Source organism: Pseudophryne corroboree, unplaced genomic scaffold (genome assembly GCF_028390025.1).
Source record: "Pseudophryne corroboree isolate aPseCor3 unplaced genomic scaffold, aPseCor3.hap2 scaffold_218, whole genome shotgun sequence".
Taxonomy (NCBI): domain Eukaryota; kingdom Metazoa; phylum Chordata; class Amphibia; order Anura; family Myobatrachidae; genus Pseudophryne; species Pseudophryne corroboree.
In genome coordinates this window covers 371,770-393,529 of record NW_026968826.1, presented here as the reverse complement: position 1 = coordinate 393,529, position 21,760 = coordinate 371,770, and the positions used below count along the sequence as shown (strand labels likewise).

General features: G+C 50.1%; 30 non-coding genes and 4 pseudogenes across 30 annotated transcripts; 17 read left to right on the top strand and 17 right to left on the bottom strand.

Moving 5' to 3' along the window:
- The first annotated feature begins 27 nt into the window (after positions 1-27).
- On the top strand, positions 28-191 carry LOC135007074 (U1 spliceosomal RNA). Its single transcript, XR_010207131.1, has one exon. It is a non-coding gene; the product is annotated as a U1 spliceosomal RNA (small nuclear RNA).
- A 152-nt stretch (positions 192-343) lies between these two features.
- On the top strand, positions 344-479 carry LOC135007381 (U1 spliceosomal RNA; annotated as a pseudogene).
- Positions 480-1,177: 698 nt separating this feature from the next.
- Positions 1,178-1,341, top strand: LOC135007056 (U1 spliceosomal RNA). Its single transcript, XR_010207113.1, has one exon. It is a non-coding gene; the product is annotated as a U1 spliceosomal RNA (small nuclear RNA).
- A 152-nt stretch (positions 1,342-1,493) lies between these two features.
- Positions 1,494-1,656, top strand: LOC135007266 (U1 spliceosomal RNA). The gene has a single exon (XR_010207317.1). It is a non-coding gene; the product is annotated as a U1 spliceosomal RNA (small nuclear RNA).
- Positions 1,657-2,330: 674 nt separating this feature from the next.
- On the top strand, positions 2,331-2,494 carry LOC135007081 (U1 spliceosomal RNA). Its single transcript, XR_010207137.1, has one exon. It is a non-coding gene; the product is annotated as a U1 spliceosomal RNA (small nuclear RNA).
- Positions 2,495-2,646: 152 nt separating this feature from the next.
- LOC135007346 (U1 spliceosomal RNA) lies at positions 2,647-2,809 on the top strand. The gene has a single exon (XR_010207383.1). It is a non-coding gene; the product is annotated as a U1 spliceosomal RNA (small nuclear RNA).
- A 674-nt stretch (positions 2,810-3,483) lies between these two features.
- On the top strand, positions 3,484-3,647 carry LOC135007137 (U1 spliceosomal RNA). Its single transcript, XR_010207191.1, has one exon. It is a non-coding gene; the product is annotated as a U1 spliceosomal RNA (small nuclear RNA).
- A 152-nt stretch (positions 3,648-3,799) lies between these two features.
- On the top strand, positions 3,800-3,935 carry LOC135007442 (U1 spliceosomal RNA; annotated as a pseudogene).
- Positions 3,936-4,633: 698 nt separating this feature from the next.
- On the top strand, positions 4,634-4,797 carry LOC135007121 (U1 spliceosomal RNA). Its single transcript, XR_010207175.1, has one exon. It is a non-coding gene; the product is annotated as a U1 spliceosomal RNA (small nuclear RNA).
- Positions 4,798-4,949: 152 nt separating this feature from the next.
- On the top strand, positions 4,950-5,112 carry LOC135007212 (U1 spliceosomal RNA). The gene has a single exon (XR_010207264.1). It is a non-coding gene; the product is annotated as a U1 spliceosomal RNA (small nuclear RNA).
- Positions 5,113-5,786: 674 nt separating this feature from the next.
- LOC135007135 (U1 spliceosomal RNA) lies at positions 5,787-5,950 on the top strand. Its single transcript, XR_010207189.1, has one exon. It is a non-coding gene; the product is annotated as a U1 spliceosomal RNA (small nuclear RNA).
- A 152-nt stretch (positions 5,951-6,102) lies between these two features.
- Positions 6,103-6,265, top strand: LOC135007292 (U1 spliceosomal RNA). The gene has a single exon (XR_010207336.1). It is a non-coding gene; the product is annotated as a U1 spliceosomal RNA (small nuclear RNA).
- A 674-nt stretch (positions 6,266-6,939) lies between these two features.
- LOC135007104 (U1 spliceosomal RNA) lies at positions 6,940-7,103 on the top strand. The gene has a single exon (XR_010207159.1). It is a non-coding gene; the product is annotated as a U1 spliceosomal RNA (small nuclear RNA).
- A 142-nt stretch (positions 7,104-7,245) lies between these two features.
- Positions 7,246-7,408, top strand: LOC135007211 (U1 spliceosomal RNA). Its single transcript, XR_010207263.1, has one exon. It is a non-coding gene; the product is annotated as a U1 spliceosomal RNA (small nuclear RNA).
- Positions 7,409-8,082: 674 nt separating this feature from the next.
- LOC135006984 (U1 spliceosomal RNA) lies at positions 8,083-8,246 on the top strand. The gene has a single exon (XR_010207045.1). It is a non-coding gene; the product is annotated as a U1 spliceosomal RNA (small nuclear RNA).
- Positions 8,247-8,398: 152 nt separating this feature from the next.
- On the top strand, positions 8,399-8,561 carry LOC135007248 (U1 spliceosomal RNA). The gene has a single exon (XR_010207299.1). It is a non-coding gene; the product is annotated as a U1 spliceosomal RNA (small nuclear RNA).
- An 821-nt stretch (positions 8,562-9,382) lies between these two features.
- Positions 9,383-9,545, bottom strand: LOC135007284 (U1 spliceosomal RNA). The gene has a single exon (XR_010207328.1). It is a non-coding gene; the product is annotated as a U1 spliceosomal RNA (small nuclear RNA).
- Positions 9,546-10,014: 469 nt separating this feature from the next.
- Positions 10,015-10,177, top strand: LOC135007190 (U1 spliceosomal RNA). The gene has a single exon (XR_010207242.1). It is a non-coding gene; the product is annotated as a U1 spliceosomal RNA (small nuclear RNA).
- An 855-nt stretch (positions 10,178-11,032) lies between these two features.
- Positions 11,033-11,168, bottom strand: LOC135007404 (U1 spliceosomal RNA; annotated as a pseudogene).
- Positions 11,169-11,320: 152 nt separating this feature from the next.
- Positions 11,321-11,484, bottom strand: LOC135006966 (U1 spliceosomal RNA). Its single transcript, XR_010207028.1, has one exon. It is a non-coding gene; the product is annotated as a U1 spliceosomal RNA (small nuclear RNA).
- Positions 11,485-12,158: 674 nt separating this feature from the next.
- Positions 12,159-12,321, bottom strand: LOC135007414 (U1 spliceosomal RNA). The gene has a single exon (XR_010207417.1). It is a non-coding gene; the product is annotated as a U1 spliceosomal RNA (small nuclear RNA).
- Positions 12,322-12,473: 152 nt separating this feature from the next.
- Positions 12,474-12,637, bottom strand: LOC135007018 (U1 spliceosomal RNA). Its single transcript, XR_010207076.1, has one exon. It is a non-coding gene; the product is annotated as a U1 spliceosomal RNA (small nuclear RNA).
- Positions 12,638-13,311: 674 nt separating this feature from the next.
- Positions 13,312-13,474, bottom strand: LOC135007180 (U1 spliceosomal RNA). The gene has a single exon (XR_010207232.1). It is a non-coding gene; the product is annotated as a U1 spliceosomal RNA (small nuclear RNA).
- A 151-nt stretch (positions 13,475-13,625) lies between these two features.
- Positions 13,626-13,789, bottom strand: LOC135007115 (U1 spliceosomal RNA). Its single transcript, XR_010207170.1, has one exon. It is a non-coding gene; the product is annotated as a U1 spliceosomal RNA (small nuclear RNA).
- Positions 13,790-14,463: 674 nt separating this feature from the next.
- Positions 14,464-14,626, bottom strand: LOC135007291 (U1 spliceosomal RNA). The gene has a single exon (XR_010207335.1). It is a non-coding gene; the product is annotated as a U1 spliceosomal RNA (small nuclear RNA).
- A 152-nt stretch (positions 14,627-14,778) lies between these two features.
- On the bottom strand, positions 14,779-14,942 carry LOC135007134 (U1 spliceosomal RNA). Its single transcript, XR_010207188.1, has one exon. It is a non-coding gene; the product is annotated as a U1 spliceosomal RNA (small nuclear RNA).
- A 701-nt stretch (positions 14,943-15,643) lies between these two features.
- LOC135007380 (U1 spliceosomal RNA) lies at positions 15,644-15,779 on the bottom strand (annotated as a pseudogene).
- A 152-nt stretch (positions 15,780-15,931) lies between these two features.
- On the bottom strand, positions 15,932-16,095 carry LOC135007388 (U1 spliceosomal RNA). The gene has a single exon (XR_010207408.1). It is a non-coding gene; the product is annotated as a U1 spliceosomal RNA (small nuclear RNA).
- Positions 16,096-16,769: 674 nt separating this feature from the next.
- LOC135007240 (U1 spliceosomal RNA) lies at positions 16,770-16,932 on the bottom strand. Its single transcript, XR_010207291.1, has one exon. It is a non-coding gene; the product is annotated as a U1 spliceosomal RNA (small nuclear RNA).
- Positions 16,933-17,084: 152 nt separating this feature from the next.
- Positions 17,085-17,248, bottom strand: LOC135007017 (U1 spliceosomal RNA). The gene has a single exon (XR_010207075.1). It is a non-coding gene; the product is annotated as a U1 spliceosomal RNA (small nuclear RNA).
- Positions 17,249-17,922: 674 nt separating this feature from the next.
- On the bottom strand, positions 17,923-18,085 carry LOC135007238 (U1 spliceosomal RNA). Its single transcript, XR_010207289.1, has one exon. It is a non-coding gene; the product is annotated as a U1 spliceosomal RNA (small nuclear RNA).
- Positions 18,086-18,237: 152 nt separating this feature from the next.
- Positions 18,238-18,401, bottom strand: LOC135007016 (U1 spliceosomal RNA). The gene has a single exon (XR_010207074.1). It is a non-coding gene; the product is annotated as a U1 spliceosomal RNA (small nuclear RNA).
- A 674-nt stretch (positions 18,402-19,075) lies between these two features.
- LOC135007210 (U1 spliceosomal RNA) lies at positions 19,076-19,238 on the bottom strand. The gene has a single exon (XR_010207262.1). It is a non-coding gene; the product is annotated as a U1 spliceosomal RNA (small nuclear RNA).
- Positions 19,239-19,390: 152 nt separating this feature from the next.
- On the bottom strand, positions 19,391-19,554 carry LOC135007376 (U1 spliceosomal RNA). The gene has a single exon (XR_010207407.1). It is a non-coding gene; the product is annotated as a U1 spliceosomal RNA (small nuclear RNA).
- Positions 19,555-21,760: the final 2,206 nt, after the last annotated feature.

The window sequence follows — 21,760 nt, the reverse complement described above, 5'->3', positions numbered from 1 at the left end:
CGGCCCTCACCAGCCCTATCCCAAATCATACTTATTTTGCATAGGAGATACCATGGTCATGAAGATTGTTCTCCCAGGGTTAGGTTCATTCATTGCATTCTGGGTATGCTGACCCCAGTGATTTTCCCAAATGTGGGAAACTCGACTGCATTATTTGTGGTAGTGGGGGACTGTGTTTGTGCTTTCCTCTGGTCAGCTCTGGTAAAAGTCAGATTTCTTTGTCTCAGATCTTCCTCTAGCCTTGTTCTTCTTTCGAGAGTTCCCTGGTGCTGCTTCAGTTGGATCTCCTTCACTTCACAGGGGGGAACCCGAGCAGCGACCCTCCCCAGCTCTAGCCCAACTCCTACTTACCTGCCAGGTGAGATACTATGATCATGAAGGTGCTTCTCCCAGGGCAAGGCTCAACCATTGCACTCTGGGTGTGCTGCTCCTGCGATTTCCCCAAATGTGGGAAACTTGACTGCATAATTTGTGTTTCCCCTCGTCGGCTCTCGTATAATTCAGATCTCTTTGTCTCAGGTTTCTCTCCAGCCTAGTTTGCTGTCTGTTTCCACTTCTCTTTTCTTGAGCCGCTCCCTTCTATGCCCTTGCGCACTATCCTGACTTCTCCCGTCTGCTTACTTCGTGCCTTCCAACGCACAATGCGAACTACAGGTAGTGCTGCAGGGCCCACACCCTTTTACTTGCCTTACAGAGTAGCTCTGGAGCAGTTACAGTGCCCAGCTGCTGCAAGAAATCAGCTTTAATGCTTCAGGGGCTGGGGCATAGCCAACATGAGCCCCACACAGAAGGAGGGAGGAGGTGTGTAATGCAAACTAGGGGTCATCCAAGCGCTGCAAAAGGCCGCCATGCCCTGCACGCCCCTTTTCTCTTTTCATATGCAGACGAGGGTTGAAGCCAACTTTGACCCACTGCTTGGATGACATCACCATATGCAAATCCATCTGCTGCAGGCCTTCCCCCAGGAATGCTTGCACTAGTTGTTGCATTTGGTTTGTTGTTTGGGGGTGCTTCAGTATTAGGCAGCCTTCTGCCCTCACATGTTCATCTGAAAATATGTGTTCTCCCTGCAGTTGTTGTCCCCAGATGAGAGTTCCCTTGTGCTGCCTCAGTTGAATCTCCTTTACTTGACAGAGATGTGCCTGAGCAGCGGCCCTCCCCAGCCCTATCCCAAATCATACTTATTTTGCATAGGCGATACCATGGTCATGAAGATTGTTCTCCCAGGGTGAGGTTCATTCATTGCATTCTGGGTATGCTGACCCCTGTGATTTCCCCAAATGTGGGAAACTCGACTGCATTATTTGTGGTAGTGGGGGACTGTGTTTGTGCTTTCCTCTGGCCAGCTCTGGAAAAAGTCAGATTTCTTTGTCTCAGATCTTCCTCTAGCCTTGTTCTTCTTTCGAGAGTTCCCTTGTGCTGCCTCAGTTGGATCTCTTTCACTTGACAGGGGGGTGCCCGAACAGCGACCCTCCCCAGCTCTAGCCCAACTCCTACTTACCTGCCAGGTGAGATACTATGATCATGAAGGTGCTTCTCCCAGGGCAAGGCTCACCCATTGCACTCTGGGTGTGCTGCCCCTGCGATTTCCCCAAATGTGGGAAACTTGACTGCATAATTTGTGTTTCCCTTGGTCGGCTCTCGTATAATTCAGATCTCTTTGTCTCAGGTCTCTCTCCAGCCTAGTTTGCTGTCTGTTTCCACTTCTCTTTTCTTCAGCCGCTCCCTTCTATACCCTTGTGCACTATCCTGACTTCTCCTCCCGTCTGCTTACTTTGTGCCTTCCAATGCACAATGCAAACTACAGGTAGTGCTGCAGGGCCCACACCCTTTTACTTGCCTTACAGAGCAGCTCTGGAGCTGTTACAGTGCCCAGCTGCTGCAAGAAATCAGCTTGAATGCTCCAGGGGATGGGGCATGGCCAACATGAGCCCCACACCAAAGGAGGGTGGAGGTGTTTAATGCGAACTAGGGGTCATCCAAGCACCGCAAAAGGCCGCCATGCCCTGCACGCCCCTTTTCTCTTTTCATATGCAGATGAGGGTTGAAGCCAACTTTGACCCACTGCTTGGATGACATCACCGTATGCAAATCCGTCTTCTGCAGAACTTCCCCCAGGAATGCTTGCACTAGTTGTTGCATTTGGTTTGTTGTTTGGGGGTGCTTCAGTATTAGGCAGCCTTCTGCCCTCCCATGTTCATCTGAAAATATGTGTTCTCCCTGCAGTTGTTGTCCCCAGATGAGAGTTCCCTTGTGCTGCCTCAGTTAAATCTCCTTTACTTGACAGAGATGTGCATGAGCAGCGGCCCTCCCCAGCCCTATTCCAAATCATACTTATTTTTCATAGGAGATACCATGGTCATGAAGATTTTTCTCCCAGGGTGAGGTTCATTCATTGCATTTTGGGTATGCTGACCCCTGTGATTTCCCCAAATGTGGGAAACTCAACTGCATTATTTGTGGTAGTGGGGGACTGTGTTTGTGCTTTCCTCTGGTCAGCTCTGGTAAAAGTCAGATTTCTTTGTCTCAGATTTTCCTCTAGCCTTGTTCTTCTTTCGAGAGTTCCCTTGTGCTGCCTTAATTGGATCTCCTTCACTTTACAGGGGGGTACCCTAGCAGCGACCCTCCCCAGCTCTAGCCCAACTCCTACTTACCTGCCAGGTGAGATACTATGATCATGAAGGTGCTTCTCCCAGGGCAAGGCTAACCCATTGCACTCTGGGTGTGCTGCTCCTGCGATTTCCCCAAATGTGGGAAACTTGACTGTATAATTTGTGTTTCCCCTGGTCGGCTCTCGTATAATTCAGATCTCTTTGTCTCAGATCTCTCTCCAGCCTAGTTTGCTGTCTGTTTCCACTTCTCTTTTCTTGAGCCGCTTACTTCTATGCCCTTGCGCACTATCCTGACTTCTCCTCCTGTCTGCTTACTTTGTGCCTTCCAACGCACAATGCGAACTACAGGTAGTGCTGCAGGGCCCACACCCTTTTACTTGCCTTACAGAGCAGCTCTGGAGCTGTTACAGTGCCCAGCTGCTGCAAGAAATCAGCTTGAATGCTTCAGGGGCTGGGGCATAGCCAACATGAGCCCCACACCAAAGGAGGGTGGAGGTGTTTAATGCAAACTAGGGGTCAGCCAAGCGCCGCAAAAGGCCACCATGCCCTGCACGCCCCTTTTCTCTTTTCATATGCAGACGAGGGTTGAAGCCAACTTTGACCCACTGCTTGGATGACATCACCATATGCAAATCCATCTGCGGCAGGCCTTCCCCCAGGAATGCTTGCACTAGTTGTTGCATTTGGTTTGTTGTTTGGGGGTGCTTCAGTATTAGGCAGTCCTCTGCCCTCCCATGTTCATCTGAAAATATATGTTCTCCCTGCAGTTGTTGTCCCAAGATGAGAGTTCCCTTGTGCTGCCTCAGTTGAATCTCCTTTACTTGACAGAGATGTGCATGAGCAGCGGCCCTCCCCAGCCCTATTCCAAATCATACTTATTTTGCATAGGAGATACCATGGTCATGAAGATTTTTCTCCCAGGGTGAGGTTCATTCATTGCATTTTGGGTATGCTGACCCCTGTGATTTCCCCAAATGTGGGAAACTTGACTGCATTATTTGTGGTAGTGGGAGACTGTGTTTGTGCTTTCCTCTGGTCAGCTCTGGTAAAAGTCAGATTTCTTTGTCTCAGATCTTCCTCTAGCCTTGTTCTTCTTTCGAGAGTTCCCTGGTGCTGCCTCAGTTGGATCTCCTTCACTTCACAGGGGGGAACCCGAGCAGCGACCCTCCCCAGCTCTAGCCCAACTCCTACTTACCTGCCAGGTGAGATACTATGATCATGAAGGTGCTTCTCCCAGGGCAAGGCTCAACCATTGCACTCTGGGTGTGCTGCTCCTGCGATTTCCCCAAATGTGGGAAACGTGACTGCATAATTTGTGTTTCCCCTCGTCGGCTCTCGTATAATTCAGATCTCTTTGTCTCAGGTCTCTCTCCAGCCTAGTTTGCTGTCTGTTTCCACTTCTCTTTTCTTGAGCCGCTCCCTTCTATGCCCTTGCGCACTATCCTGACTTCTCCCGTCTGCTTACTTCGTGCCTTCCAACGCACAATGCGAACTACAGGTAGTGCTGCAGGGCCCACACCCTTTTACTTGCCTTACAGAGTAGCTCTGGAGCAGTTACAGTGCCCAGCTGCTGCAAGAAATCAGCTTGAATGCTTCAGGGGCTGGGGCATAGCCAACATGAGCCCCACACCGAAGGAGGGTGGAGGTGTGTAATGCAAACTAGGGGTCATCCAAGCGCTGCAAAAGGCCGCCATGCCCTGCACGCCCCTTTTCTCTTTTCATATGCAGACGAGGGTTGAAGCCAACTTTGACCCACTGCTTGGATGACATCACCATATGCAAATCCATCTGCTGCAGGCCTTCCCCCAGGAATGCTTGCACTAGTTGTTGCATTTGGTTTGTTGTTTGGGGGTGCTTCAGTATTAGGCAGCCTTCTGCCCTCACATGTTCATCTGAAAATATGTGTTCTCCCTGCAGTTGTTGTCCCCAGATGAGAGTTCCCTTGTGCTGCCTCAGTTGAATCTCCTTTACTTGACAGAGATGTGCCTGAGCAGCGGCCCTCCCCAGCCCTATCCCAAATCATACTTATTTTGCATAGGCGATACCATGGTCATGAAGATTGTTCTCCCAAGGTGAGGTTCATTCATTGCATTCTGGGTATGCTGACCCCTGTGATTTCCCCAAATGTGGGAAACTCGACTGCATTATTTGTGGTAGTGGGGGACTGTGTTTGTGCTTTCCTCTGGTCAGCTCTGGAAAAAGTCAGATTTCTTTGTCTCAGATCTTCCTCTAGCCTTGTTCTTCTTTCGAGAGTTCCCTTGTGCTGCCTCAGTTGGATCTCTTTCACTTGACAGGGGGGTGCCCGAACAGCGACCCTCCCCAGCTCTAGCCCAACTCCTACTTACCTGCCAGGTGAGATACTATGATCATGAAGGTGCTTCTCCCAGGGCAAGGCTCACCCATTGCACTCTGGGTGTGCTGCCCCTGCGATTTCCCCAAATGTGGGAAACTTGACTGCATAATTTGTGTTTCCCCTGGTCGGCTCTCGTATAATTCAGATCTCTTTGTCTCAGGTCTCTCTCCAGCCTAGTTTGCTGTCTGTTTCCACTTCTCTTTTCTTGAGCCGCTCCCTTCTATGCCCTTGCGCACTATCCTGACTTCTCCTCCTGTCTGCTTACTTTGTGCCTTCCAACGCACAATGCGATCTACAGGTAGTGCTGCAGGGCCCAGACCCTTTTACTTGCCTTACAGAGCAGCTCTGGAGCTGTTACAGTGCCCAGCTGCTGCAAGAAATCAGCTTGAATGCTTCAGGGGCTGGGGCATAGCCAACATGAGCCCCACACCAAAGGAGGGTGGAGGTGTTTAATGCAAACTAGGGGTCAGCCAAGCGCCGCAAAAGGCCACCATGCCCTGCACGCCCCTTTTCTCTTTTCATATGCAGACGAGGGTTGAAGCCAACTTTGACCCACTGCTTGGATGACATCACCATATGCAAATCCATCTGCGGCAGGCCTTCCCCCAGGAATGCTTGCACTAGTTGTTGCATTTGGTTTGTTGTTTGGGGGTGCTTCAGTATTAGGCAGCCTTCTGCCCTCCCATGTTCATCTGAAAATATATGTTCTCCCTGCAGTTGTTGTCCCAAGATGAGAGTTCCCTTGTGCTGCCTCAGTTGAATCTCCTTTACTTGACAGAGATGTGCATGAGCAGCGGCACTCCCCAGCCCTATTCCAAATCATACTTATTTTGCATAGGAGATACCATGGTCATGAAGATTTTTCTCCCAGGGTGAGGTTCATTCATTGCATTTTGGGTATGCTGACCCCTGTGATTTCCCCAAATGTGGGAAACTTGACTGCATTATTTGTGGTAGTGGGAGACTGTGTTTGTGCTTTCCTCTGGTCAGCTCTGGTAAAAGTCAGATTTCTTTGTCTCAGATTTTCCTTTAGCCTTGTTCTTCTTTCGAGAGTTCCCTTGTGCTGCCTCAGTTGGATCTCCTTCACTTTACAGGGGGGTACCCGAGCAGCGACCCTCCCCAGCTCTAGCCCAACTCCTACTTACCTGCCAGGTGAGATACTATGATCATGAAGGTGCTTCTCCCAGGGCAAGGCTCACCCATTGTACTCTGGGTGTGCTGCTCCTGCGATTTCCCCAAATGTGGGAAACTTGACTGCATAATTTGTGTTTCCCCTGGTCGGCTCTCGTATAATTCAGATCTCTTTGTCTCAGGTCTCTCTCCAGCCTAGTTTGCTGTCTGTTTCCACTTCTCTTTTCTTCAGCCGCTCCCTTCTATACCCTTGTGCACTATCCTGACTTCTCCTCCCGTCTGCTTACTTTGTGCCTTCCAATGCACAATGCAAACTACAGGTAGTGCTGCAGGGCCCACACCCTTTTACTTGCCTTACAGAACAGCTCTGGAGCTGTTGCAGTGCCAAGCTGCTGCAAGAAATCAGCTTGAATGCTTCAGGGGCTGGGGCATAGCCAACATGAGCCCCACACCGAAGAAGGGTGGAGGTGTTTAATGCAAACTAGGGGTCAGACAAGCGCAGCAAAAGGCCACCATGCCCTGCACGCCCCTTTTCTGTTTTCATATGCAGACGAGGGTTGAAGCCAACTTTGACCCACTGCTTGGATGACATCACCATATGCAAATCCATCTGCGGCAGGCCTTCTCCCAGGAATGCTTGCACTAGTTGTTGCATTTGGTTTGTTGTTTGGGGGTGCTTCAGTATTAGGCAGCCGTCTGCCCTCCCATGTTCATCTGAAAATATGTGTTCTCCCTGCAGTTGTTGTCCCTAGATGAGAGTTCCCTTGTGCTGCCTCAGTTGAATCTCCTTAACTTGACAGAGATGTGCCTGAGCAGCGGCCCTCCCCAGCTCTATCCCAAATCATACTTATTTTGCATAGGAGATACCATGGTCATGAAGATTATTCTCCCAGGGTGAGGTTCATTCATTGCATTCTGGGTATGCTGACCCCTGTGATTTCCCCAAATGTGGGAAACTCGACTGCTTTATTTGTGGTAGTGGGGGACTGTGTTTGTGTTTTCCTCTGGTCAGCTCTGGTAAAAGACAGATTTCTTTGTTTCAGAGCCTTGTTCTTCTTTTGAGAGTTCCCTTGTGCTGCCTCAGTTGGATCTCCTTCACTTGACAGGGGGGTGCCCGAGCAGAGACCCTCCCCAGCTCTAGCCCAACTCCTACTTACCTGCCAGGTGAGATACTATGATCATGAAGGTGCTTCTCCCAGGGCAAGGCTCACCCATTGCACTCTGGGTGTGCTGCCCCTGCGATTTCCCCAAATGTGGGAAACTTGACTGCATAATTTGTGTTTCCCCTGGTCGGCTCTCGTATAATTCAGATCTCTTTGTCTCAGGTCTCTCTCCAGCCTAGTTTGCTGTCTGTTTCCACTTCTCTTTTCTTCAGCCGCTCCCTTCTATACCCTTGTGCACTATCCTGACTTCTCCTCCCGTCTGCTTACTTTGTGCCTTCCAATGCACAATGCAAACTACAGGTAGTGCTGCAGGGCCCACACCCTTTTACTTGCCTTACAGAGCAGCTCTGGAGCTGTTACAGTGCCCAGCTGCTGCAAGAAATCTGCTTGAATGCTTCAGGGGATGGGGCATGGCCAACATGAGCCCCACACCAAAGGAGGGTGGAGGTGTTTAATGCGAACTAGGGGTCATCCAAGCACCGCAAAAGGCCGCCATGCCCTGCACGCCCCTTTTCTCTTTTCATATGCAGATGAGGGTTGAAGCCAACTTTGACCCACTGCTTGTATGACATCACCGTATGCAAATCCGTCTTCTGCAGAACTTCCCCCAGGAATGCTTGCACTAGTTGTTGCATTTGGTTTGTTGTTTGGGGGTGCTTCAGTATTAGGCAGCCTTCTGCCCTCCCATGTTCATCTGAAAATATGTGTTCTCCCTGCAGTTGTTGTCCCCAGATGAGAGTTCCCTTGTGCTGCCTCAGTTGAATCTCCTTTACTTGACAGAGATGTGCCAGAGCAGCGGCCCTCCCCAGCCCTATTCCAAATCATACTTATTTTGCATAGGAGATACCATGGTCATGAAGATTGTTCTCCCAGGGTGAGGTTCATTCATTGCATTTTGGGTATGCTGACCCCTGTGATTTCCCCAAATGTGGGAAACTCAACTGCATTATTTGTGGTAGTGGGGGACTGTGTTTGTGCTTTCCTCTGGTCAGCTCTGGTAAAAGTCAGATTTCTTTGTCTCAGATTTTCCTCTTGCCTTGTTCTTCTTTCGAGAGTTCCCTTGTGCTGCCTCAGTTGGATCTCCTTCACTTGACAGGGGGGTACCCGAGCAGCGACCCTCCCCAGCTCTAGCCCAACTCCTACTTACCTGCCAGGTGAGATACTATGATCATGAAGGTGCTTCTCCCAGGGCAAGGCTCACCCATTGCACTCTGGGTGTGCTGCTCCTGCGATTTCCCCAAATGTGGGAAACTTGACTGCATAATTTGTGTTTCCCCTGGTCGGCTCTCGTATAATTCAGATCTCTTTGTCTCTCTCCAGCCTAGTTTGCTGTCTGTTTCCACTTCTCTTTTCTTCAGCCGCTCCCTTCTATACCCTTGTGCACTATCCTGACTTCTCCTCCCGTCTGCTTACTTTGTGCCTTCCAATGCACAATGCAAACTACAGGTAGTGCTGCAGGGCCCACACCCTTTTACTTGCCTTACAGAGCAGCTCTGGAGCTGTTACAGTGCCCAGCTGCTGCAAGAAATCAGCTTGAATGCTTCAGGGGCTGGGGCATAGCCAACATGAGCCCCACACCGAAGGAGGGTGGAGGTGTTTAATGCAAACTAGGGGTCGGTCAAGCGCCGCAAAAGGCCACCATGCCCTGCACGCCCCTTTTCTGTTTTCATATGCAGACGAGGGTTGAAGCCAACTTTGACCCACTGCTTGGATGACATCACCATATGCAAATCCATCTGCGGCAGGCCTTCCCCCAGGAATGCTTGCACTAGTTGTTGCATTTGGTTTGTTGTTTGGGGGTGCTTCAGTATTAGTCAGCCTTCTGCTCCACCCTCCTTTGGTGTGGGGCTCATGTTGGCCATGTCCCATCCCCTGAAGCATTCAAGCAGATTTCTTGCAGCAGCTGGGCACTGTAACAGCTCCAGAGCTGCTCTGTAAGGCAAGTAAAAGGGTGTGGGCCCTGCAGCACTACCTGTAGTTTGCATTGTGCATTGGAAGGCACAAAGTAAGCAGACGGGAGGAGAAGTCAGGATAGTGCACAAGGGTATAGAAGGGAGCGGCTGAAGAAAAGAGAAGTGGAAACAGACAGCAAACTAGGCTGGAGAGAGATCTGAGACAAAGAGATCTGAATTATACGAGAGCCGACCAGGGGAAACACAAATTATGCAGTCAAGTTTCCCACATTTGGGGAAATCGCAGGGGCTGCACACCCAGAGTGCAATGGGTGAGCCTTGCCCTGGGAGAAGCACCTTCATGATCATAGTATCTCACCTGGCAGGTAAGTAGGAGTTGGGCTAGAGCTGGGGAGGGTCGCTGCTCGGGCACCCCCCTGTTAAGTGAAAGGAGATCCAACTGAGGCAGCACAAGGGAACTCTCAAAAGAAGAACAAGGCTAGAGGAAGATCTGAAACAAAGAAATCTGACTTTTACCAGAGCTGACCAGAAGAAAACACAAACACAGTCCCCCACTACCACAAATAAAGCAGTCGAGTTTCCCACATTTGGGGAAATCACAGGGGTCAGCATACCCAAAATGCAATGAATGAACCTCACCTCGACTGCTTTATTTGTGGTAGTGGGGGACTGTGTTTGTGTTTTCTTCTGGTCAGCTCTGGTAAAAGTCAGATTTCTTTGTTTCAGATCTTCCTCTAGCCTTGTTCTTCTTTTGAGAGTTCCCTTGTGCTGCCTCAGTTGGATCTCCTTCACTTAACAGGGGGGTGCCCGAGCAGCGACCCTCCCCAGCTCTAGCCCAACTCATACTTACCTGCCAGGTGAGATACTATGATCATGAAGGTGCTTCTCCCAGGGCAAGGCTCACCCATTGCACTCTGGGTGTGCTGCCCCTGCGATTTCCCCAAATGTGGGAAACTTGACTGCATAATTTGTGTTTCCCCTGGTCGGCTATCGTATAATTCAGATCTCTTTGTCTCAGATCTCTCTCCAGCCTAGTTTGCTGTCTGTTTCCACTTCTCTTTTCTTCAGCCGCTCCCTTCTATACCCTTGTGCACTATCCTGACTTCTCCTCCCGTCTGCTTACTTTGTGCCTTCCAATGCACAATGCAAACTACAGGTAGTGCTGCAGGGCCCACACCCTTTTACTTGCCTTACAGAGCAGCTCTTGAGCTGTTACAGTGCCCAGCTGCTGCAAGAAATCTGCTTGAAAGCTTCAGGGGATGGGGCATGGCCAACATGAGCCCCACACCAAAGCAGGGTGCAGCAGAAGGCTGCCTAATACTGAAGCACCCCCAAACAACAAACCAAATGCAACAACTAGTGCAAGCATTCCTGGGGGAAGGCCTGCCGCAGATGGATTTGCATATGGTGATGTCATCCAAGCAGTGGGTCAAAGTTGGCTTCAACCCTCATCTGCATATGAAAACAGAAAAGGGGCGTGCAGGGCATGGTGGCCTTTTGCGGCGCTTGACTGACCCCTAGTTTGCATTAAACACCTCCACCCTCCTTCGGTGTGGGGCTGATGTTGGCTATGCCCCAGCCCCTGAAGCATTCAAGCTGATTTCTTGCAGCAGCTGGGCACTGTAACAGCTCCAGAGCTGCTCTGTAAGGCAAGTAAAAGGGTGTGGGCCCTGCAGCACTACCTGTAGTTTGCATTGTGCATTGGAAGGCACAAAGTAAGCAGACGGGAGGAGAAGTCAGGATAGTGCACAAGGGTATAGAAGGGAGCGGCTGAAGAAAAGAGAAGTGGAAACAGACAGCAAACTAGGCTGGAGAGAGACCTGAGACAAAGAGATCTGAATTATACGAGAGCCGACGAGGGGAAACACAAATTATGCAGTCAAGTTTCCCACATTTGGGGAAATCGCAGGAGCAGCACACCCAGAGTACAATGGGTGAGCCTTGCCCTGGGAGAAGCACCTTAATGATCATAGTATCTCACCTGGCAGGTAAGTAGGAGTTGGGCTAGAGCTGGGGAGGGTCGCTGCTCGGGTACCCCCCTGTAAAGTGAAGGAGATCCAACAAAGGCAGCACAAGGGAACTCTCGAAAGAAGAACAAGGCTAGAGGAAAATGTGAGACAAAGAAATCTGACTTTTACTAGAGCTGACCAGAGGAAAGCACAAACACAGTCCCCCACTACCACAAATAATGCAGTTGAGTTTCCCACATTTGGGGAAATCACAGGGGTCAGCATACCCAAAATGCAATGAATGAACCTCACCCTGGGAGAAAAATCTTCATGACCATGGTATCTCCTATGCAAAATAAGTATGATTTGGAATAGGGCTGGGGAGGGCCGCTGCTCATGCACATCTCTGTCAAGTAAAGGAGATTCAACTGAGGCAGCACAAGGGAACTCTCATCTGGGGACAACAACTGCAGGGAGAACATATATTTTCAGATGAACATGGGAGGGCAGAAAGCTGCCTAATACTGAAGCACCCCCAAACAACAAACCAAATGCAACAACTAGTGCAAGCATTCCTGGGGGAAGGCCTGCCGCAGATGGATTTGCATATGGTGATGTCATCCAAGCAGTGGGTCAAAGTTGGCTTCAACCCTCGTCTGCATATGAAAAGAGAAAAGGGGCGTGCAGGGCATGGCGGCCTTTTGCGGCACTTGGCTGACCCCTAGTTTGCATTAAACACCTCCACCCTCCTTTGGTGTGGGGCTCATGTTGGCTATGCCCCAGCCCCTGAAGCATTCAAGCTGATTTCTTGCAGCAGCTGGGCACTGTAACAGCTCCAGAGCTGCTCTGTAAGGCAAGTAAAAGGGTGTGGGCCCTGCAGCACTACCTGTAGTTCGCATTGTGCGTTGGAAGGCACAAAGTAAGCAGACAGGAGGAGAAGTCAGGATAGTGCGCAAGGGCATAGAAGGGAGCGGCTCAAGAAAAGAGAAGTGGAAACAGACAGCAAACTAGGCTGGAGAGAGACCAGAGACAAAGAGATCTGAATTATACGAGAGCCGACCAGGGGAAACACAAATTATGCAGTCAAGTTTCCCACATTTGGGGAAATCGCAGGAGCAGCACACCTAGAGTGCAATGGGTGAGCCTTGCCCTGGGAGAAGCACCTTCATGATCATAGTATCTCACCTGGCAGGTAAGTAGGAGTTGGGCTAGAGCTGGGGAGGATCGCTGCTCGGGTACCCCCCTGTAAACTGAAGGAGATCCAACTGAGGCAGCACAAGGGAACTCTCGAAAGAAGAACAAGGCTAGAGGAAAATCTGAGACAAAGAAATCTGACTTTTACCAGAGCTGACCAGAGGAAAGCACAAACACAGTCCCCCACTACCACAAATAATGCAGTCAAGTTTCCCACATTTGGGGAAATCACAGGGGTCAGCATACCCAAAATGCAATGAATGAACCTCACCCTGGGAGAACAATCTTCATGACCATGGTATCTCCTATGCAAAATAAGTATGATTTGGAATAGGGCTGGGGAGGGCCGCTGCTCATGCACATCTCTGTCAAGTAAAGGAGATTCAACTGAGGCAGCACAAGGGAACTCTCATCTGGGGACAACAACTGCAGGGAGAACACATATTTTCAGATGAACATGGGAGGGCAGAAGGCTGCCTAATACTGAAGCACCCCCAAACAACAAACCAAATGCAACAACTAGTGCAAGCATTCCTGGGGGAAGTTCTGCAGAAGACGGATTTGCATACGGTGATGTCATCCAAGCAGTGGGTCAAAGTTGGCTTCAACCCTCATCTGCATATGAAAAGAGAAAAGGAGCGTGCAGGGCATGGCGGCCTTTTGCGGTGCTTGGATGACCCCTAGTTCGCATTAAACACCTCCACCCTCCTTTGGTGTGGGGCTCATGTTGGCCATGCCCCATCCCCTGAAGCATTCAAGCTGATTTCTTGCAGCAGCTGGGCACTGTAACATCTCCAGAGCTGCTCTGTAAGGCAAGTAAAAGGGTGTGGGCCCTGCAGCACTACCTGTAGTTTGCATTGTGCATTGGAAGGCACAAAGTAAGCAGACGGGAGGAGAAGTCAGGATAGTGCACAAGGGTATAGAAGGGAGCGGCTGAAGAAAAGAGAAGTGGAAACAGACAGCAAACTAGGTTGGAGAGAGACCTGAGACAAAGAGATCTGAATTACACGAGAGCCGACCAGGGGAAACACAAATTATGCAGTCAAGTTTCCCACATTTGGGGAAATCGCAGGGGCAGCACACCCAGAGTGCAATGGGTGAGCCTTGCCCTGGGAGAAGCACCTTCATGATCATAGTATCTCACCTGGCAGGTAAGTAGGAGTTGGGCTAGAGCTGGGGAGGGTCTCTGCTTGGGCACCCCCCTGTCAAGTGAAGGAGATCCAACTGAGGCAGCACAAGGGAACTCTCGAAAGAAGAACAAGGCTAGAGGAAGATCTGAACAAAGAAATCTGACTTTTACCAGAGCTGACCAGAGGAAAACACAAACACAGTCCCCCACTACCACAAATAAAGCAGTCGAGTTTCCCACATTTGGGGAAATCACAGGGGTCAGCATACCCATAATGCAATGAATGAACCTCACCCTGGGAGAATAATCTTCATGACCATGGTATCTCCTATGCAAAATAAGTATGATTTGGGATAGAGCTGGGGAGGGCCGCTGCTCAGGCACATCTCTGTCAAGTAAAGGAGATTCAACTGAGGCAGCACAAGGGAACTCTCATCTGGGGACAACAACTGCAGGGAGAACACATATTTTCAGATGAACATGGGAGGGCAGAAGGCTGCCTAATACTGAAGCACCCCCAAACAACAAACCAAATGCAACAACTAGTGCAAGCATTCCTGGGGGAAGTTCTGCAGAAGACGGATTTGCATACGGTGATGTCATCCAAGCAGTGGGTCAAAGTTGGCTTCAACCCTCATCTGCATATGAAAAGAAAAAAGGGGCGTGCAGGGCATGGCGGCCTTTTGCGGTGCTTGGATGACCCCTAGTTCGCATTAAACACCTCCACCCTCCTTTGGTGTGGGGCTCATGTTGGCCATGCCCCATCCCCTGAAGCATTCAAGCTGATTTCTTGCAGCAGCTGGGCACTGTAACAGCTCCAGAGCTGCTCTGTAAGGCAAGTAAAAGGGTGTGGGCCCTGCAGCACTACCTGTAGTTTGCATTGTGCATTGGAAGGCACAAAGTAAGCAGACGGGAGGAGAAGTCAGGATAGTGCACAAGGGTATAAAAGGGAGCGGCTGAAGAAAAGAGAAGTGGAAACAGACAGCAAACTAGGCTGGAGAGAGACCTGAGACAAAGAGATCTGAATTATACGAGAGCCGACCAGGGGAAACACAAATTATGCAGTCAAGTTTCCCACATTTGGGGAAATCGCAGGAGCAGCACACCCAGAGTACAATGGGTGAGCCTTGCCCTGGGAGAAGCACCTTCATGATCATAGTATCTCACCTGGCAGGTAAGTAGGAGTTGGGCTAGAGCTGGGGAGGGTCGCTGCTCGGGTACCCCCCTGTAAAGTGAAGGAGATCCAACTGAGGCAGCACAAGGGAACTCTCGAAAAAAGAACAAGGCTAAAGGAAAATCTGAGACAAAGAAATCTGACTTTTACCAGAGCTGACCAGAGGAAAGCACAAACACAGTCTCCCACTACCACAAATAATGCAGTCAAGTTTCCCACATTTGGGGAAATCACAGGGGTCAGCATACCCAAAATGCAATGAATGAACCTCACCCTGGGAGAAAAATCTTCATGACCATGGTATCTCCTATGCAAAATAAGTATGATTTGGAATAGGGCTGGGGAGGGCCGCTGCTCATGCACATCTCTGTCAAGTAAAGGAGATTCAACTGAGGCAGCACAAGGGAACTCTCATCTTGGGACAACAACTGCAGGGAGAACATATATTTTCAGATGAACATGGGAGGGCAGAAGGCTGCCTAATACTGAAGCACCCCCAAACAACAAACCAAATGCAACAACTAGTGCAAGCATTCCTGGGGGAAGGCCTGCCGCAGATGGATTTGCATATGGTGATGTCATCCAAGCAGTGGGTCAAAGTTGGCTTCAACCCTCGTCTGCATATGAAAAGAGAAAAGGGGCGTGCAGGGCATGGTGGCCTTTTGCGGCGCTTGGCTGACCCCTAGTTTGCATTAAACACCTCCACCCTCCTTTGGTGTGGGGCTCATGTTGGCTATGCCCCAGCCCCTGAAGCATTCAAGCTGATTTCTTGCAGCAGCTGGGCACTGTAACAGCTCCAGAGCTGCTCTGTAAGGCAAGTAAAAGGGTGTGGGCCCTGCAGCACTACCTGTAGTTTGCATTGTGCATTGGAAGGCACAAAGTAAGCAGACGGGAGGAGAAGTCAGGATAGTGCACAAGGGTATAGAAGGGAGCGGCTGAAGAAAAGAGAAGTGGAAACAGACAGCAAACTAGGCTGGAGAGAGACCTGAGACAAAGAGATCTGAATTATACGAGAGCCGACGAGGGGAAACACAAATTATGCAGTCAAGTTTCCCACATTTGGGGAAATCGCAGGAGCAGCACACCCAGAGTGCAATGGTTGAGCCTTGCCCTGGGAGAAGCACCTTCATGATCATAGTATCTCACCTGGCAGGTAAGTAGGAGTTGGGCTAGAGCTGGGGAGGGTCGCTGCTCGGGTTCCCCCCTGTGAAGTGAAGGAGATCCAACTGAGGCAGCACCAGGGAACTCTCGAAAGAAGAACAAGGCTAGAGGAAGATCTGAGACAAAGAAATCTGACTTTTACCAGAGCTGACCAGAGGAAAGCACAAACACAGTCCCCCACTACCACAAATAATGCAGTCGAGTTTCCCACATTTGGGAAAATCACAGGGGTCAGCATACCCAGAATGCAATGAATGAACCTCACCCTGGGAGAACAATCTTCATGACCATGGTATCTCCTATGCAAAATAAGTATGATTTGGGATAGGGCTGGTGAGGGCAGCTGCTCAGGCACATCTCTGTCAAGTAAAGGAGATTCAACTGAGGCAGCACAAGTGAACTCTCATCTGGGGACAACAACTGCAGGGAGACCACATCTTTTCAGATGAACATGGGAGGGCGGAAGGCTGCCTAATACTGAAGCACCATCAAATATCAAACCATATGCAACAACTAGTACAAGCACTCCTGGGGGAAGGTCTGCAGCAGACGGATTTGCATACGGTGATGTTATCCAAGCAGTGGGCCAAAGTTGACTGGAACCCTCATCTGCATATGAAAAGAGAAAAGGGGCATGCAGGGCATGGCGGCCTTTCGCAGTGCTTGGATGACCCCTAGTTCGCATTAAACACCTCCCCCCTCCTTTGGTGTGGGGCTCATGTTGGCCATGCCCCATCCCCTGAAGCATTCAAGCTGATTTCTTGCAGCAGCTGGGCACTGTAACAGCTCCAGAGCTGCTCTGTAAGGCAAGTAAAAGGGTGTGGGCCCTGCAGCACTACCTGTAGTTTGCATTGTGCATTGGAAGGCACAAAGTAAGCAGACGGGAGGAGAAGTCAGGATAGTGCACAAAGGTATAGAAGGGAGCGGCTGAAGAAAAGAGAAGTGGAAACAGACAGCAAACTAGGCTGGAGAGAGACCTGAGACAAATAGATCTGAATTATACGAGAGCCGACCAGGGGAAACACAAATTATGCAGTCAAGTTTCCCACATTTGGGGAAATCGCAGGGGCAGCACACCCAGAGTGCAATGGGTGAGCCTTGCCCTGGGAGAAGCACCTTCATGATCATAGTATCTCACCTGGCAGGTAAGTAGGAGTTGGGCTAGAGCTGGGGAGGGTCGCTGCTCGGGTACCCCCCTGTCAAGCGAAGGAGATCCAACTGAGGCAGCACAATGGAACTCTCGAAAGAAGAACAAGGCTAGAGGAAAATCTGAGACAAAGAAATCTGACTTTTACCAGAGCTGACCAGAGGAAAGCACAAACACAGTCCCCCACTACCACAAATAATGCAGTCAAGTTTCCCACATTTGGGGAAATCACAGGGGTCAGCATACCCAAAATGCAATGAATGAACCTCACCCTGGGAGAACAATCTTCATGACCATGGTATCTCCTATGCAAAATAAGTATGATTTGGAATAGGGCTGGGGAGGGCCGCTGCTCATGCACATCTCTGTCAAGTAAAGGAGATTCAACTGAGGCAGCACAAGGGAACTCTCATCTGGGGACAACAACTGCAGGGAGAACACATATTTTCAGATGAACATGGGAGGGCAGAAGGCTGCCTAATACTGAAGCACCCCCAAACAACAAACCATATGCAACAACTAGTACAAGCACTCCTGGGGGAAGGTCTGCAGCAGACGGATTTGCATACGGTGATGTCATCCAAGCAGTGGGCCAAAGTTGACTGGAACCCTCATCTGCATATGAAAAGAGAAAAGGGGCATGCAGGGCATGGCGGCCTTTCGCAGTGCTTGGATGACCCCTAGTTCGCATTAAACACCTCCCCCCTCCTTTGGTGTGGGGCTCATGTTGGCCATGCCCCATCCCCTGAAGCATTCAAGCTGATTTCTTGCAGCAGCTGGGCACTGTAACAGCTCCAGAGCTGCTCTGTAAGGCAAGTAAAAGGGTGTGGGCCCTGCAGCACTACCTGTAGTTTGCATTGTGCATTGGAAGGCACAAAGTAAGCAGACGGGAGGAGAAGTCAGGATAGTGCACAAGGGTATAGAAGGGAGCGGCTGAAGAAAAGAGAAGTGGAAACAGACAGCAAACTAGGCTGGAGAGAGACCTGAGACAAATAGATCTGAATTATACGAGAGCCGACCAGGGGAAACACAAATTATGCAGTCAAGTTTCCCACATTTGGGGAAATCGCAGGGGCAGCACACCCAGAGTGCAATGGGTGAGCCTTGCCCTGGGAGAAGCACCTTCATGATCATAGTATCTCACCTGGCAGGTAAGTAGGAGTTGGGCTAGAGCTGGGGAGGGTCGCTGCTCGGGTACCCCCCTGTCAAGTGAAGGAAATCCAACTGAGGCAGCACAATGGAACTCTCGAAAGAAGAACAAGGCTAGAGGAAAATCTGAGACAAAGAAATCTGACTTTTACCAGAGCTGACCAGAGGAAAGCACAAACACAGTCCCCCACTACCACAAATAATGCAGTCAAGTTTCCCACATTTGGGGAAATCACAGGGGTCAGCATACCCAAAATGCAATGAATGAACCTCACCCTGGGAGAACAATCTTCATGACCATGGTATCTCCTATGCAAAATAAGTATGATTTGGAATAGGGCTGGGGAGGGCCGCTGCTCATGCACATCTCTGTCAAGTAAAGGAGATTCAACTGAGGCAGCACAAGGGAACTCTCATCTGGGGACAACAACTGCAGGGAGAACACATATTTTCAGATGAACATGGGAGGGCAGAAGGCTGCCTAATACTGAAGCACCCCCAAACAACAAACCAAATGCAACAACTAGTGCAAGCATTCCTGGGGGAAGTTCTGCAGAAGACGGATTTGCATACGGTGATGTCATCCAAGCAGTGGGTCAAAGTTGGCTTCAACCCTCATCTGCATATGAAAAGAGAAAAGGGGCGTGCAGGGCATGGCGGCCTTTTGCGGTGCTTGGATGACCCCTAGTTCGCATTAAACACCTCCACCCTCCTTTGGTGTGGGGCTCATGTTGGCCATGCCCCATCCCCTGAAGCATTCAAGCTGATTTCTTGCAGCAGCTGGGCACTGTAACAGCTCCAGAGCTGCTCTGTAAGGCAAGTAAAAGGGTGTGGGCCCTGCAGCACTACCTGTAGTTTGCATTGTGCATTGGAAGGCACAAAGTAAGCAGACGGGAGGAGAAGTCAGGATAGTGCACAAGGGTATAGAAGGGAGCGGTTGAAGAAAAGAGAAGTGGAAACAGACAGCAAACTAGGCTGGAGAGAGACCTGAGACAAAGAGATCTGAATTATACGAGAGCCGACCAGGGGAAACACAAATTATGCAGTCAAGTTTCCCACATTTGGGGAAATCGCAGGGGCAGCACACCCAGAGTGCAATGGGTGAGCCTTGCCCTGGGAGAAGCACCTTCATGATCATAGTATCTCACCTGGCAGGTAAGTAGGAGTTGGGCTAGAGCTGGGGAGGGTCGCTGTTCGGGCACCCCCCTGTCAAGTGAAAGAGATCCAACTGAGGCAGCACAAGGGAACTCTCGAAAGAAGAACAAGGCTAGAGGAAGATCTGAGACAAAGAAATCTGACTTTTACCAGAGCTGACCAGAGGAAAGCACAAACACAGTCCCCCACTACCACAAATAATGCAGTCGAGTTTCCCACATTTGGGAAAATCACAGGGGTCAGCATACCCAGAATGCAATGAATGAACCTCACCCTGGGAGAACAATCTTCATGACCATGGTATCTCCTATGCAAAATAAGTATGATTTGGGATAGGGCTGGTGAGGGCCGCTGCTCAGGCACATCTCTGTCAAGTAAAGGAGATTCAACTGAGGCAGCACAAGGGAACTCTCATCTGGGGACAACAACTGCAGGGAGACCACATCTTTTCAGATGAACATGGGAGGGCGGAAGGCTGCCTAATACTGAAGCACCATCAAATATCAAACCATATGCAACAACTAGTACAAGCACTCCTTGGGGAAGGTCTGCAGCAGACGGATTTGCATACGGTGATGTTATCCAAGCAGTGGGCCAAAGTTGACTGGAACCCTCATCTGCATATGAAAAGAGAAAAGGGGCATGCAGGGCATGGCGGCCTTTTGCAGTGCTTGGATGACCCCTAGTTCGCATTAAACACCCCCACCCTCCTTTGGTGTGGGGCTCATGTTGGCCATGCCCCATCCCCTGAAGCATTCAAGCTGATTTCTTGCAGCAGCTGGGCACTGTAACAGCTCCAGAGCTGTTCTGTAAGGCAAGTAAAAGGGTGTGGGCCCTGCAGCACCACCTGTTGTTCGCATTGTGCGTTGGAAGGCACAAATTAAGCAGACGGGAGGAGAAGTCAGGATAGTGCGCAAGGGCATACTTTTCTCTTAGTCCGGGGGCAAGGCTTCAAAATGGGGTCTGCAACGGAGGAGACACAGGGGGCGTGGTCACAGCAGCTTTTCTCTACAGCCTGCACCAGCAGGAGCCTACACCATTTTTTATGATCACGCTGAACTGCAGTGCGACTGCAATTACAGCATGGTCAAGAAGGGAGGCGTCATGCTGGGTGGCCATGCCCTGTCACTGTGCAGGAGCCAGCACAGCTCACACACTAGTCCCCGGGTGCAGCCCCCAACCCCGGGACACCCGGAGCAACAAAATGTAGATTCAGGCCACCAGGCCACGCCCCTACCTATGAAACCATGCCTCCTTTTTACCATTGCGCTGTTTATCTGCGCGCACTGCATTACAATCTCCCTCGCCACCTTTCTGGGTGTCACCAGTGATAGTGACACCTCTGCCATGCTTGTAGCAGCTGGTCCTAAGATCTACGCCTCAAGCCCTGAGTGTTTGCCCTTGTGACTTGTTGATCATCATAGCGAAGCAGATGCTTACAGAAAACTGCAGGGGCTTAGATTGAAAATAAAAAAATTGATGGGTATAAGGTAGAGAGGAGCGGGTTCGGTTCTCCGAGAACCGAATTCCCCACGAACTCCACGTGGTTTACACTGGTCCGAGGCAGGCTCGGTTGTTCCCGCCTGACTCGGAAAACCTGAACAAGGGAAAATGTCATCATCCCGCTGTCGGATTCTTGCGAGATTCGGATTCCATATAAAGAGCTGCGCGTTGCTGCCATTTTTACTCGTGCATTGAAGAGAGAGCGGAGAGGACGTGGCTATGTTCTCTCAGTGGAAATCTCAATATCAGTGCTCAGTATCAGTGGTTACTTATTGCTGCTCAGTAATACTAGTAGTGTGTCTCTCCTGCTCAGTGTCAGTTCTCAGTAGTATCCTCATCAGTGCTCAGTATCACTGCTCATTGTCTTGTGCTGCATTGTGGTGCTCAGCATACTACAGTACATTACTAATAGTCCAGTGCTGCATCTTGCTGCTCAGTGTCAGTTCTAGTATCCTCATCAGTGCTCACTATCACTGCTCATTGCATTGTGGTGTTCTGTATACTACAGTAACATAGTAATATAGTATATATAGAGGAGCGGGTTCGGTTCTCCGAGAACCGAATTCCCGACGAACTCCACGTGGTTTACACTGGTCCGTGGCAGGCTCGGTTGTTCCCGCCTGACTCGGAAAACCTGAACAAGGGAAAATGTCATCATCCCGCTGTCGGATTCTCGCGAGATTCGGATTCCATATAAAGAGCTGCGCGTTGCCGCCATTTTTACTCGTGCATTGAAGAGAGAGCGGAGAGGACGTGGCTATGTTCTCTCAGTGGAAATCTCAATATCAGTGCCCAGTATCAGTGGTTACTTATTGCTGCTCAGTAATACTAGTAGTGTGTCTCTCCTGCTCAGTGTCAGTTCTCAGTAGTATCCTCATCAGTGCTCAGTATCACTGCTCATTGTCTTGTGCTGCATTGTGGTGCTCAGCATACAACAGTACATTACTAATAGTCCAGTGCTGCATCTTGCTGCTCATGTTGGCTATGCCCCAGCCCCTGAAGCATTCAAGCTGATTTCTTGCAGCAG